This window comes from Myotis myotis, unplaced genomic scaffold (assembly GCF_014108235.1).
Source record: "Myotis myotis isolate mMyoMyo1 unplaced genomic scaffold, mMyoMyo1.p scaffold_m19_p_10, whole genome shotgun sequence".
Taxonomy (NCBI): Eukaryota; Metazoa; Chordata; class Mammalia; order Chiroptera; family Vespertilionidae; genus Myotis; species Myotis myotis.
In genome coordinates, this window is record NW_023416314.1 from 53419855 (window position 1) to 53434760 (window position 14906).

The window sequence follows — 14906 nt, forward strand, 5'->3', positions numbered from 1 at the left end:
TGGAGAAAGAATATTCTGTCCACGTCAAAAGTGATAGGGCTATTCAAACTGCAGCATACACTGCAGAAAAGCAGGCAGTTGAGTTGTAATATTTCATAGTAACCATTCCAACAAGTTCAGTCTTAAATTTTTGCCAGTTTGGCATTTTATGATTTTACATAAAGCAGCGTAGATAATGTTTCTAAAGGGTCACTTGAGAACTGCTTTTACACCTTTGGTGCTTCTGTCACAGTGAAGTTTTGACCTATTTTTAACTTTGGGGTGTAAGCCATGCAAACAGAGCCAGTAGCTGTTTTTCAACTCTGAAATCTTGAGTCTCTATAGGCAGTTAGTGTATCAATTACAGGATGAAAAATGGTGAATTATAATCCTTTCTCCTAAACAATCTGCAGATCAGAGAACCGTCATATGCTCTGAAGCAGATGACATAAAAATGTTTTAAGTGTTATCCTTCCAACCAAGAAAGGTTTACAATATGGGAACTGTGATTTAAAACAGTTGGTTTAGCATAACCTTTAGCACAATGCCACTGGCCACTGTACACTTTAGTAATTGGATTACAATTTATGCATTTCAATTCAAACATGCAAGAAAATATACTTTTTTGTTCTCTAGACATTTTTTTAAATCTTGTTTTAAAATCTAAAACAATGAGGGTGGGGGAAAAATTATACTCTAGCTCTTCTAGTTAAAATAGCCTCTGAGTAAAGCCAGTCTATGGTAGTTACTCAGTCCTTCAAGGAGATCTCTACTCACCCCTTCCTCTCTGTCCCCTGCGTGGGCAGGAGCACCAGGAGGTAGGGGACCTCTGGGCTGAGCCATAGCTTCTGCTTATCTAGGGGAAGGGGAGCTCAACCCACCTGATCTCTGGACATGAGCCCCGGTCCTCCCTCCTGCGTGGTTGGGGAACCTGTGGCTGAGTACCTTGTGTTGGCAGCACAATCACTTGGTTGCTTTCTGGGAGAGGCCCCTCCCCCTGCTATTGGGCTCCTGCTCCAGCTGCTGATGCTCTGAGACTCAGCTACAACACTCACCTGAACCCCTAGCTTTGGGCTACCTACCTGTAGCCCCTTGTAATGGAAGTCCCTGTACCTCCATGTGATTGGGGGTCCCTGTACTTCCATGCAATGGCAACCTTTGGGCAGGTCTATTGATTCTCAATTCTCAGCCACCTTGTCTGTTTGCTGTAGTCGTGTAAATGCTTCTGGATGTCTTCTACCCACACAAAGACTATATCCGGCTACCAGTCTAGACACATCTGGAAGCACAGGGGAAGGGCTGGGAGAAATTGTAACCTGGCATACATGCTTACAGAATTTCCCTGAACCTGCTGAGGGGCTGTGTTCCTACTGGGGCATCTGTTGTCTTCCCTCTGCCCTGTATCCCTGAGCTAAGGGAGCAGCAGCACCCTGACCTTATTTCATCTTTTCCCTGCAACTGAAGAGCTCTCTGTCTCCCTTCCTGTCTGTCAAGGCTTCTCTCCCACCATCACCTTCTCCTTTCCCACTCCACCCCACAGTCTGAAGGTTGATGGCAGAGATGCTAGAGGACACAAACCCAAACCACTTAGAATAGCAAAAAACATCAGGAGGTATTAAAATATATATATTGCCCCTGCCATATGATTCTGACAAAGATTTCTATACACTTTCAGCTAACAAGCAGCCAAGTCTCAGAGGGCCAGCAACTACTCACTGGGCATTTATTCACACAATGCTCACACCAACACCCAGGTTCTTCTGGCGAAGGGCAGGCAGTAGCCAGTTTACCTGGGGCCTCCCAATACACTGACCAGACGTATGTATATTATTTTTGCATATGAAAGTTATCCAGGCACTGCACAGCCTAATCTTAAAAATTTAGGATAATAAGTGCAAGTGAAACATCCATTGGCAAAATAAAGTCTAAGTTTCAAAGCTGAATTTGAATAATACAGTAACTCCCTGTGCCTTTTAAAAAACCCACTGATGCTTTTATTTTTACCAGCACAATGTGTTTTGCTCTTGTAACTGCTTATCCAATTAAAGACTAAGAGGATGGCTATTAAGTGTTATTGGGCAAATGGCAGAAAATTGTATTAATGGAGGATTTTAATATGCTTCAGCTCTTACCTCCTCTGTTGTCTTAAGTGTACATTGTGATACTGTAATTGAGTGTTTGAATCCAGATCCTTTATCATATACTTGAATCCTATTAAGTATGCTTTTTATTTCATTGCTAGGGTGTTTATGCTCATTTTAAAATGCTGTAGCATATTTAATAGCCACAACCAATACTCTTGCCACCTCTGACTCGCACGGTCTCTCAGAGCCGCTGATCTAAAAGCAGCATTCTTCTAGATCAGTGGTTCTCAACCTTCTGGCCCTTTAAATACAGGTCCTCATGTTGTGACCCAACCATAAAATTATTTTCGTTGCTACTTCATAACTGTAATGTTGCTACTGTTTTGAATCGTAATGTAAATATCTGATATGCAGGATGGTCTTAGGTGACCCCTGTGAAAGGGTCATTCGACCACCAAAGGGGTCGCAACCCACAGGTTGAGAACCGCTGTTCTAGATCATCCTGGACCTCTCGCTCATATTTAAGCCTCTGCCTGCACCTCACAAGGGACAGGCCCAGACAGAACCAGGCACTGAGGTTGTCCTCACCCAGGAAGTTAAACTGCATCCCTAAGATCACTGAGCATCACCCAGGTCTGCACACGGGCTGATCTTGGACTGAATCCTTAGCCACTCGAACACAAGGCTGGGGCTTTTTCATTCTGCAAGTTCCCTTCCCTCTGAACACATAATAGCAATAGCTAACATGTATTGAGAACATATTGTGTACCAAATACTTTACATTTATTATCTCATTTAATTCTCATAATGTCTTTGAGGTATGTGCTGCTAATATCCCTTATAGCTGAGGAAAGTAGGGCTCAGAGAAGTTATGTACCCATTGGAAATCACACAGCCAGCAAACAATGAAGCTGTAATTTATACCTATCTAACTCTAGGGCTCTAAGCCATTAACACTGGGGCCTATAAAAGTTAAATAGCTGATCTCCAGTTTTATAAAGCAAATAAGTGGCTTGGGTGGGATTCAAATCCAGTTCTCATTCAACTCCAAACCTTTGTTCTTCACCCTACGGGGACAGAGAAGAGGCCTATGAGAGCAGCATGCATTCACATGGCCATAGCAGCAATTAGCCTTTAAAGTAGAAATTGCATGGATGTGTGTGAGAGCCAAATAAACAGAAATTCATTTCAGCTGACTGGGAATCGTGATCTCCTGGTTCATGGGTCAGCGCTCAACCACTGAGCCACACCAGCCGGGCAGAGAACAAAATCTTTGAAGAACATAGGGTGTACTTGACCAAGGAGAGCTACATATTGTGAGGGGCAACTGGCCAATCAGAAACTTCAAAAGGGGGATTAGTTAGTGAAACCGACCAATCAAGGCATCACAGTGAGGCCCCGGCTCTGAGTTGGGAACTTGCTCCTTGGAGAGGTAATCTGACTTCCTAATGGCGAAAGGCCACTCTGGGCTCTGACTGGCGCCAAGGTTCCAGGAAACAGGTCTGAGGCGGTTCCCGCGCCCGCAGTCACTGCCAGCGCGCCTTTGCTCATAGATTAGCCATGAGGTCAACCGTTTTGGTGACTCACCTCGTGAAAATGAGACAGCAGTGTCAGGCCTTGCTGTTTCTCTGTAAGCATTTAAATTGATTTTTCCAGCTGGATAAATTCCCCTTTGTTTTTCTACAGAGGCTTAGGATGTGGCTGGATATCAGGTCCAAAGCTATTACCAGGTAAAAGAGCTCCACACCCCATGCATGCAAGATTCAGACTCTGTGACCGATGAAACTGGCATTGAAACTGCCCAGAATCACAGCCTGGGGAAGCCAGGACCAAGGACTAGGGGACATTCCTCACTAGAGACAGAGGCAGCCCCCTCCTGAAACACCCCCGCTGAGTGGTGACCCATTGCCACACACGTCAAGGGATCACACTTCTCTGCTGGCTCCCGTAAACCACGTGACATCTTCTATTTGGTCAGAAACTTCCGGAACTCCAGGAATTTTACATGTGGAGAATCTCTAGGGAAGGGAAGGCTGTCCTGGCTACTGAATCCCTGGAAAGTTCACTTTCTATGCTACCCTGTCACCCAGGGTCCCCGCCCACATACACCATCATGCTGCTCCCAGGTCACACAGCCCTGCAGGCACAACCACACCATCGAGGTTCATGGTTCAGGTCACTCTGAAAGTAGAGCCCGAGGCAAGGATTTGATGGAGTTGGTCTACTCAGAAAGTGACCCCGTGAAGCAGAGTGTGGAGTAGGAAGAGTGAGTCAGGGAAATAGAAAAAGCCAAGACGAGGGCGTGTGTCCTTGAGGCCGCGTCTGCAGACACAGGGGTGGATTCTGCTGGAACCTCTGAGGAGTGTATAGGAGGCCTCCAGAGTATCCAGATGTCGGATGATAGCTGGAGTCTTTCTCCTCTGTCTCCCTTCCTCACTGATTGAAAGTTGTTCCCGGGGCCATTAACTCCCAGTGCTTCCAGGGGGCATGTGCTGGCTGTGAGCAAGCTCCTGTGGTGTGGGAGAAACCCCAAATTGAACTTGGAAAGACTCTGGTTCCAGCTTAAAGCGGGGCATTGCGAAGGCGCCTGAGCCCGTGTAGAGCTGTCCTCCACAGCTGTGGCTGAAATCAGAGGTGGGCCAGGGGCTTACGATGCAGACACCACAGGCTACACACGCTGACTAGAAGCTTCCTGAACAATGTTATAAAGTCTGACAGAGAGCAACAGGGAAATGAACGCAAAAGGAGCGAGACATGTGAATGGGCTTACCTCACCCAGACTGAAGTATGTAGTCTTTCACACTTCTACCTGGAAGGCATTGGAGAAAATGTACTGACTTCTGAATCCTGCAAATTGAGGTTCAAATCCTGGCTGTGCCACACTGAGAGTTTGTAACCTTAGGCATGCCACCTGCCGGCTCTAGGTCTCATTGTCCTCAAGTGTATAATAGGGATAAAATACTTACCTTACAAAAACGTTGTACAAAGCCCTTGGGACATGGTAAGCCCTTTGTCAACATATGGCAGCTCTCAACAAAGGCACATTTTATTTTATTTTTAATGTTTTACATTTTCTCTTCTTTTTTATCTTTATTGTTGAAAGTATTACATATGCCCCTCCCCCCCCCCCCCCCCCCGCCCATCGACCCCTTCTAGCCCACCCCACCCCACCCCCTGTCCTTCACCACACTATTGCCTGTATCCATGGGTTATGCATATGTGCATTCAAGTTCTTTGGGGTTTCTCTTCCCACCCATCCCTGCCTTCCCTCTGATATTTAACAGTCTGTTCCATGCTTCTATGTCTCTGGACCTATTTTGTTCATCAGTTTATTTTGTTCACTAGATTTTCCATACCCTCAGTCACCTCTGAGCTCCAGGCTATCTCTGAGGGAAGGTGGCTATTGCACCTTCTCTAGACTAGAGCTGCCTGGCAATCTGGCACTTCAAAGGCCAGTCCAGGTAACCATGTGGCCTCTACTGTCCTCATCCTCAGAACCTTAAAAGAGATACTTCTTTTCCTAGAGATTTCGTTCGCACCATTCAGGAGGTACGTGGGAAGTAGATTTGAGTGAGATATGTAAAATTCAGGCATTAAAAGAAAATGGAAGGATGTGGGGATGATCAGTCTTTGGAGAACTATCCTGACCTTTCCCTCAACTACTGAAGACAAAAATGCAAGCTTCCCCCTATGCATTTTACTGTTTTACAGTCTGTGTTCCCATTCCTTTGGGTGAACATTGAAATAAGCAAACTCAGATTCTAGCGGTGAGTGACCCTATGTGTCAAACCCAATCATCTGTGTTCCTCAATTGGGCTAAAAATGGTGCTATGTCTGTAAAACACATTTTTAAAACTTATTTATTGTTCTTATTTCAATTATTCCCATAGTTACATCCCTGCTACTCCTCAACTTTTCAACTTTAAATGACCTAAATGTTGACTTTTTAAATCTGGACTAAAAGGATCATGTGCTCTCATTTAAAAACTTCCTTCTCCTGATCTGCTTTGTCCTGGGGGACTGGGGTTGGACATGAACCCCCATTTCAGCCCTAGTACCCAGACAATAGGTCTGCAGAAGAACTTCCCTGGGAAGAGCCAAGGAAAGAGTCTGGGCTGGGAGTGGAGAGATCAGAGTTCTAGTGCAGCTCTGCTGTGAACAGGCTGTGTGACCTTGGGCAGGTGCCTCGCCTCTCTGGGCACCAACTTCCTGTTCTTTAAGGTGAGGTTCTCTGAGAATCAGTGGATGTGATCCTTGGGGGCTTAGGCAGAAGTCCCTGGATAGCTGGGATTTTCTGAGCCCCGCCATGGCGTCCCTGGCCTGGCGAGGGGCTCCCGCAGGGCAGGATCACATTGCCCCAGATTCCAGGACTCACTGCGGCACAGACCCAGGATCGGGTGACAGATCCATCCAGCCTGGACTGGCTCAACCTCTCAGCTACAGCGGCAACCATGGGGGCTGGAAAACCAGAGCTAATGCAAGCCAGCTGGAGGCTAGGACAAGATTGATGAAGGACAGGGAGAGGATTTGGCCAGGGGGTTGGTGTGGCTAGAGCATAATTAGTCCTGCCTGCTTCCCAGAGGCCCCCAAGCTGGGTAAACCTCATTAACTGGGAAACCCCAGTGGGGAATTCCTGTTCATGACCCAGAAAAGGAAGGGCTCCTTAGGAGTTAATTAGTAGTGAAAGTGTTTAAACTATTAAATCGCTGAGCACCTGTTTACCTACAAACAACTGATATGTCAATTATCTGATCATCGAAGCAGGCCCCCTAAGATAGTGATTACCAACCTGGTGATCCTAAAGGTCACTAGGAACCTTGTTAAGCATCAATCTCCAAAGCAGTGATCCTGATTGGTCAGCCAGGGGTGAGAACCATTGCCTTAAGCCATCCACTAGCCCAGGGTCTCTTGGTCCAATCTCAGTGGCTATGCATATCAGCAAGCAAAAAGTAATACTACTGCTATTGCTTTTTCTATAATTTATTTAGCATTTACTATATACCAAGAATAATGCTTGGCTTTTAGAATGCATTGTCTCTTTTAATCCACATAATAGCCATTTGCATTAAGGTAACTCAAAGGATTTAAAGGGGGGGGGGGAGTAATTAGGAATAATAGTAAGTGACAAAGATTATATTTGGTTCCAGATTTTTTGATTCCTGAGCTCCAATCTTGACTTTTTCAATGATCCCAAAAGCCTTTCCTGCCTTTTGGCCGGATAAGGCAATACTCTGTTAGGCTTTTAAGGATAGACATAGTGCTATTAAAGATATCACCCATTACACAGACAGTAAAACCAAGTCCCACAAAGGAGACATTAATTGATTCAAAGAGTCCAGGTTTATGGCTTCCACACCTGGGCCATTTTCCTTTGACAAGGCTAACACCTGGAATTGTGACCTAGAAGGAAGGAGAGAGGCCTGTCTCCAATGCTAAATGTCAACATGTGTACCCTGATATTTAAGATGCAGACTGATTCAGTTAGGAGCACTGGGCTGTAACCACAGCCACACCACTGACCCCAGTGTGACCTGGGACAAAGCACTAAACTTTTGCAGGTCTCAATTTCCCCATCTGTCAAATGGAAATGCTGCTATCTGGTTTGCCTTCAGCCTTGTGGGGGACAAATGAATGATGATGAGTGAGGGGAAAAAAAGGAAGTGTTGTAATGATGTAAGGACCGCTCCAAGTGATGTGGGGCAACCTTGACTTAGGGAGACTCTTGCATAATTATATGGAAACTTAGGGCTTCACAGATAGCCTTTTAGGCCTTTGTTCCCAGAGCCAGTCTTCCCCTCATTGAGTTGTAGGAAGCTAAAGAAAACACTTCCTCATTTTCTCTAGGCAAGATGGTTGACCAGACGGCTCCCATGGATTACATGTATGGCTCCTGGATTTAACCTTATTGGCCAGGTAAACTTTGCAGTCCTACTGCTCAGACTGAGGGCAGATTCTTTCAAAGCCAACCTCACCTAGGAGCCCCATCCGGATGCCCGCCTAGTTCCCTTCCGGGCTTGGTGAAGGCATGAGCCTCCCCCGCCTCCTGCTCACTCCTCGGCCGCCAGCCCAGCAGCTGTTGCCTCAGATCATTGTGGACCATCTAATCCCCTCTCCCGAGCCCTGGCCCCCTCCTCAGGCAGTAAATTAAGGAGGATGTAAGAACAGAGGGCACCAGCGTCAGCAGAGCGGCATCCAAAACATCCTCCCCCACCCTGTGCCTGAGTCACAGGGCCCTGAATTGGCCCCCTCTCTGCCTCGGTTGAGGGAGGAGGAGGCAGGGAAAACCAGGCCTAAGGAAAGAGGGAAGTGAGAACCCAGAGGAGGGAAGGGGTTTATAGAGAGGAACCAGGCTTGGCTCTTAGGGGTGTTCTAACTCAATCACCTTCCCTGTCACTCTATGTGAGATCCCGAATTCATACACCAGAGTGATGAGGACATGGAACCCAGACATCAGCTTCTAATCTCATCTCTTTCACATATTACATCCACCCTGGCTATTGTATCTCCATCCCTGAAATGAACAGAGAATAGTCAACTGGCAAGACTAGGGAACACCTCTCACTCCAGGACCCACCCCAAGTCCTTGTTGAGGAGCTGTGGTGGATGTGGCACCTCTGCCAGCTGTCCTCACCTCCTGTCTGATAGCATAATTGACAGGACTGACCTTAAAATTCTATTACTCTATAACTTAAAAACACTATTTAAGATTCCCTATGCGCATAAGATATTGAAGGTCATGCCAAGAGCTTTCTGATCTTACACCAATCTTCCAGCAAACTGAAGATGGAGGAAGAGAGAAAGATGGCAGATAAAACTGCTAAGGCATCTACTGATATGATCCAGAAAGAAGAGCAATGTAGGGATGCTACCCAGCTTTTTGGAGATACCACCTGGGAGCAGTGGCTTCCAATGCAGAGATCAGAGTAGGGTGATAAACCCATGAACTTGCGATTTTAAGTTAGCAAAGTCAGAGACTTACTAAGATGCAACTCATCCTTCAGAAATAGTGTGGAAATGTTTCATGTGCACAAAGAAAATGGGTCTGTTCAGAGGGAAGGACAAGCAATCCTATATAAAAAAAATATCCATGTTGTGTTTCGGTCTTGCTGAAAATACCATTTTTATACCGATAACTATCAAATTTCTATCCTCAACCCAGATCTCTCAAATGAACTCCAGACCCTTAGAAGTATCAGTTTGTGCGATGTCCAATAGACCTCTCAAACTAACCTATCCAAAAGTGAGCTCCTGATCTCCTCTCTCAAATTTCCTTTACATACAACCTTTCCCATCTCAGCTTATGGCAGTTCCATCATTCACGTAGCTCAGGCAAAAACCTTGATGCTACCTTTGGGTCTTCTCTTTGTCTCTCCTCTCCACTCCCACATCCAATCTATCATAAGATCCTATTGGCTCTACTTTCAAATACTATAGCACAAAGCTAACTACCTCTTACTTCCTCCACTGTTACCATTGTGAACCAAGCTACAACTGCTTCTAACCTGGATGATTGCAAAAGCTTTCATACAGTCCTCCTGCTTTTACCCTTGCCCTTGCCCCACCCCCTCCCCGCCCTAACCCTCCAATCCTTTTAAAATGCAAGTTGGGTCTCATACCCTTCTGCTCAAAACCCTTCAAGGCTCTCCATCTCCTCAAACTAAAAGCCAAAGGCCTGGCAATGCCTACAAGGCTCAACATGATGTCGTTCCATTAATATTTGGCTCTCATCTCCTGCTACTCTTCCTCCTCCTCTGCTCCAGGTACACTGACCTTCTTGCTGTTTCTGAAATCTGATAGACATGCTCCAGCCTTAGAACTTTTGTTGTCATCTTTCCCTCTGCTTAGAATATTCTGCAAGATGTCTACCTACTCTCCTCCTTCCTCACCACCTTCAAGTCTTTGCTGAAATGTGTTTTTTTGTCTCTCCAGCATCCTGATCGCCCTTACCCAATCAACTGTTTCTTTTTGTTTATGTAACACTTTTACCCTTAGAGTATATAACTCACTTGTTCAATATCATTATGCTTGTTGACCATCTCTCCCACTAAAAGGAAAGCCCCACGAGATCTGCATTTTGTTCACTGTTGTATCCCCAAGTGCCTAGAACTGAACTTGGCTCATTGATGAATGAATGGATGAATCAAGGTGGTAAAGGGGAGAGGAGTGTCCCCTGAAGCTTTCTGGTTAGATTACAAAAAATGAGGGCTGGCCTATTGAAATATGTTCCAGGGCTGCTTTAGAGATCTATTTAAGCAATGATGGGATCTCCATCCATTTAGATGTCCTTCTACAAGAGACTTGTGGCTAAAAGTCAAAAATGTTGCAGACTTTGAGGTATCTTTAAGACAGCCCTACTTATAGCTGACTCAATAGAAATGGGCAAAAACTAGAAGCAACTTCCTCCTGATATTCTTTGAGTTCACCCCATGCCTGCTGCCCTATTCATGCCTTCATAACTGGGTAACTGTCCTGGTTCTCAATTTTGCCCAGCCCTTTAATTTTAGATGTCTATTCTCCCACCCAGAACAGTCCAGACCCACCTTATGAGAGTACCATCTGTTTACTTCTTTGGCCTTTCAACTCAAATGGCTTATTTTGTTACCAACTTTTGCCCCATTCCCATTTTTGCCACTTGTGTGTGAGAAAACACCTGTATTCATTTTCTGTAGCTGTGTAACAAACTTAGTGTCTTAAAACAATACCTACTCTAAATCAATTGTCATTAGAGAAATGCAGATTAAAGCCACAATAAGATATCACTTTGTAACCCCTAGGATGGTTTAATCATAATAAAAAAGACAGATATAACAATTGTTGGCATGGTTGTGGAGAAATTGGAACCCTCATACATTGCTGGTGGAATGCAAATTGGTACAATCACTTTGAGTGAGAGTCATCATCTGACCCAGCAATTCTGCTGCTAGATATATATCTAAGAGAACTGAAAATATAAGTCCACACAAAAACCTGTTCACATATTATCATAGCAGTTTTATTCACAATAGCCAAAAAGTAGAAACAACTCAAATGTCTATCAATTGATGAATGGATAAATATAATGTGATATATCCATATAATGGAGTATTACTTAACCATAAAAAAGAAATGAAGTACTGTAAATGCTACAACCTGGATGAACCTTGAAAATATTATGCTAAGCAAAAGAAGCCCAGACACAAAAGGCCACATATTGTATGATCCCATTTATATGAAATGTCCAGAGTAGACAAATCCACACATAAAAAAAGTAGGCTCGTGATTGCCAGAGACTGGAGAAGTGGGCAATAGGGAATAACTACTTAATGAATATAGGCGTTGCTGGGAGTAGAGGGGGAGAGGAAAATGTTCTGGAATTAGATAGTGTTGATGGCTGCACAACTTTGTAAATATACTTAAAAAATGCATTGCACACCTTAAAAATACCCATTAATTAGTTCACAATTCTGTAAATCAGAAGTCTGGGTGGGCTTGGCTGGGTTCTAATTTTAAGGTCTCAAAAAGCTAAAATCAAGGTGTCAGTAGGAGGGTGACATGAGACATATTCCAAGGATCTGCATTCAAACTCATTCTATTTGTTGGCAGAATATAGTCACTGTGATGATAGTGATGAGGTCCCGGTTCCTAGCTGGCTGTCTCTCAGCACCCTAAGGCCACCTGCATTCTGTCTTGTATGACCCCCTCAATCTTCAAACTAGCAAATCAAATAAGTGCATTGAGTCCTTCTTAAACTTCATATCTCTCTACCTGAGAGAATTCTTTGCTGTTAATAACTCATGGGATTAGATTAGGACTCCCCTCCACCGCCCCCTCAGATAATCGCCCCGTTTTAAGATCAACTGTACCGTATAACATACATAATACAATGAGGTATCTCATCACATTCACAGGTTCCAGGGATTAAAGCATGGAATCTTAGGAGTCATTCTTAGAAATTCTGCCACTACAACACTTGGTAACGACTTCAAGTGGACTTACTGACAATTTTATCTCCCAGAATGAGCAGGCATTCCTGAGTGCCTGTTGCATTCAGATGCTGGGAGTTCCACCAGTTGCCCGCCCCATCTCTCTGGTCCTTAGTCCAGTCCTAGCACACGATATGTGTTTAATGGATATCCATCATGTGTTTGCTGAACTATCCCTACCCTATGGTAGGTCCCTGATCATTTGAGAAGACAGAATCATCCACATACTGGAGAGGTTCAGGAGCCAATAGCTGTGAGAGTTAAGTACAAATGGAGGTCTTGATGTAAAGAATGGTCTCTCTGAAACTGGTCCTGACCTGTTACATAAAGAGAAGTGACAGGAACCCTGAAAAAAATTAACAAGTCACTTTAGAGCTTATGGTAACCATAGAGGTTATCTACATGTTATAAATGCCAAGCATGTCCCCATTTTTTTGAAGGCAGATTTCAAAAAGCAGGAGAGAAGAGAGCCAGGCACCCATGAGCAGATGTGCTAGTCAAAGGTAACCATTTTTAAAAATATATAATTGCAAATGATTCCCATGAAGAAGAAAATTTGAGGGGAGAGGAGGGAAGAGCAGAGCAATAGAGAATAATAGGGGCTCTGCAGGATGTCTTCTGGTGATTGCTTTCCTTCTTTCAACAAGTATCTACTGAGGGCACTGTGCCAGGTGACAACACAGGGAGAAACCCAATGGCAAATGCAGTATGCAGCCCCCAAGATGCTTCCCAATGACCCCTGCCTCCTGGTATAATGTAATCTCTTTCCTCTGTGTGTGAATATCAGCAGAAGTAATGGGTTGTCACTTCCAAGATTAGGTTATAAAAAGATGCAGCTTTATTTGGGGTACATTCTCATTCTCTCTCTCTCTCTCTCTCTCTCTCTCTCTCTCTCTCTCTCTCCTCACTTGCTCTGAGAGAAGCCAGCTGCCACCATGTTGTTGGCTGCCTCATGGGGGGACCCACATGGCAAGGAACTGATGTCTCCAGCCAAGAGCCACTGAGGACCTGAGGCTGCCAACAGCCACATGAGTGAGCTGGACATGGACCCTCCCCTAGTCACACTTCGAGATCAATGCAGCCCCAGCCAACACCTTGATTCCAGCCTATGAGAGACCCTGAGCTAGAGCCCCAGCCAGGCTGCTCCTGGATTCCTGAACCACAGAAACAGTGGGATGATAAAAGTTGGTTGTTTTAAACTGCTAAATTTGGGGGAGATTTGTTATGCAGCAATGGATAACTAATGCAGGAAGGCTTATAATAGAGGTGATAATACTTCATAATAGTTATAATAAGGAATATAAATGAAGAATATACCCCCAAATCAAAGGCAGAATATATACCTAGCAAAGGCTTGAGAGAAGGGAGTCAGGAAGAAGACATACGTGGAATGAGACTTGGGGAAATGCTAAAGGCAGAAAACAAGGTTTCTTCAGTTTTGTCTGGGGCAAGAAGCAGAACAAAGGAGGCTTTCTATTGGGGCAGAGGTGGCAGAGAAGCAGGGAACTCCCCAATTTCATCCCATATTTATTGTCTCCATAGGTGAGCAGTGTGCCTCCGGTTACTTCATTCATTTCTCAGAAATGGCCAAGGGTGGAATGAGGTCTGAGTGGACCTGAAGAAGGAGATGCTGAAGATTGTCCTAGAGCTCAGAGCTCCGCTAAGTGCACTCTCCTTAGGCCCCAAGAAACCCCACTCCGAGGGCCCAAGAGCATGTGAAGTAAGATTGTTGAAGTGCTATTGGTGGCCCTTGGGAGGCCTGGGAGATGGGAGAAGTCATACTGTTACAGGAGACAGACACTGACTGTCTTTCCAGAACAAAGGAGGTGAGTCCTGAGACACACAGACTAGTGATCCTGATCTGGGAGAGGGTCCAGAACAGATTCTGAAGAGATGATGTGTGAGCTCCAGGCCCAGCCTCGAGTTCACTAAACAACACAGGTCCAGGCTTGTGAACCTTCTGGAATATTAAACAGCAAAGAACGAGCAATAAAAGCCAGGATCAGGTAAGGCTGTGGAAATGACATATCCTGATTTCATCTGCCAATTGACAGCCTCTTATGGAAAAGTGGAATAAAAATACTTCTAGGGTGACTTATAACCATTTCAACAGTGATGGCCAGAAATGACTGATTAAAGGAATATTATCGACTAGGGTGTTCCCAGGAGCCTCTCGGCCCCTACTGGATAATAACGTTAACAGTTAACATGTATTGTGGGCTTACATTGTACTAGGAACTATTCTAAGCACTTTCTGTGGATTGTTTCATTTGATTCTCGAAACAATGAGATAGACACTTATACAATCAGTTCCGCTGAACAGGTGAGGAACCTGTGGTACAAGGAAGTTGACAAGATCACACAGTTAGGATATCACAGAGCCAGGACTGGTGTCTGGTGGCCCAGACAATGCCTTTGCCTTTACTCCATGGCCCTATTGCCCACATTCTCCCACCTGGGAAGAAGCAACTTGGCTGTTTGCACGAGTATGAAGCAGGCTTTGATGTGCAGCATGCATGCATGCGGCCCTGTATTAGTGCCCGTGTCTGTGTGTGCCTTGTGAAACTGCACATGTGTGGTATTTGGGTGCCTGTGTGCTCTGGGCCAGCAAGTTGTTGTGAAAAGCTGAAGGAAAGGGGGCTGGGCACTGCAGCCCTGATCACGCTGTGCCCAGGGTGCTGGGAAGCAGCAGGAAGTTGGTCAGTGGGTCAGGCAGCTGGTCACTCGAGCAGAAGGGTGACAGGTGGGCAGGGGTGACCAGCCGGCTCCCACCTGCCGGGGCTGTCCATCAGCACCAACCCTGGCAGTGCCTGAGGCCAGGACCCCCAGCAGGCCAGTCCCAGAGGCACACCCTTCCAGGGGACATCCCAAGGTGGCAGAA